Here is a 1,253-nt window from a genome sequence, read left to right as displayed (position 1 = left end):
TTGCCGGGGATTGTTCGAGTATGGACAACTGACGGTTCATCTTGTTGCTCAGATTAGGTATTCTTCTTTTCAAAAAACTTTTTAAAAATCTTTTTCAAAATTTTTCTTTTCTTTTTCGTTTTTCTAACCATGTTTTTCGAAAAAAAATCAATAAAAATACAAAAAAATTAGAAAATCATAAAAATCAAAAATATTTTGCGTTTTTTGTTTGAGTCTTGAGTCAAATTTTAAGTTTGGTGTCAATTGCATGCTTTTAAAAATTTTTCTTGCATTTTTCAAAAACTCCATGCATTCATAGTGTTCTTCATGATCTTCAAGTTGTTCTTGACAAGTCTTCTTGTTTGATCTTGATGATTTCTTGTTTTGTGTTGTTTGTTGTTTTTCATGTGCATTTTTTGTTTGTTAGAGTCCATGCATTAAAGATTTCTAAGTTTGGTCTCTTGCATGTTTTCCTTGCATAAAAATTTTTTCAAAATTATGTTCTTCATGTTCATCATGATCTTCAAAGTGTTCTTGGTCTTCATCTTGACATTCATAGTGTTCTTGCATGCATCTTGTGTTTTGATCCAAAATTTTCATGTTTTGGGTCATTTTTGTGTTTTTCTTTAAAAATTCAAAAATAAAAAAAATATCTTTTCCTTATTTCCCTCCAAATTTTCGAAATTTTGGGTTGACTTGGTCAAAATATTTTAAAAATTAGTTGTTTCTTACAAGTCAAGTCAAAATTTTCAATTTTAAAAATCTTATCTTTTCAAAATCTTTTTCAAAAATCATATCTTTTCCAATTTTTCCTCTTTTTCGAAAATTCCAAAAATCTTTTTCAAAATATTTTTTAAAATCTTTTTCTTATCTTTATATCTAATTTTCGAAAATTCACTAATAATTAATGTGATTGATTCAAAAATTTGAAGTTTGTTACTTTCTTGTTAAGAAAGGTTCAATCTTTAAGTTCTAGAATCTTATCTTGTAGTTTCTTGTTAGTGAAGCAAGTAATTTTAAATTTAAAAATTAAATCTTTTTATCTTTTATCTTATCTTTTTCAAAAATTTTATCTTTTTCAAAATTTGATTTCAAAATATCTTATCTAACCTCTTATCTTCTTATCTTTTCAAATTTGATTTTAATATCTTTTTCAACTAACTCTTTGACTTTTTGTTTGTTTCTTATCTTTTTCAAAACCACCTAACTACTTTTCCCTCTCTAATTTTCGAAAATATCTCATCTCTTTTTCAAAAATTCTTTTTGTTCTAAAT

Source organism: Arachis duranensis, chromosome 9 (genome assembly GCF_000817695.3).
Source record: "Arachis duranensis cultivar V14167 chromosome 9, aradu.V14167.gnm2.J7QH, whole genome shotgun sequence".
Taxonomy (NCBI): domain Eukaryota; kingdom Viridiplantae; phylum Streptophyta; class Magnoliopsida; order Fabales; family Fabaceae; genus Arachis; species Arachis duranensis.
The sequence above is the reverse complement of the archived record's forward strand: the minus strand, read 5'-3'. Positions refer to the sequence as shown.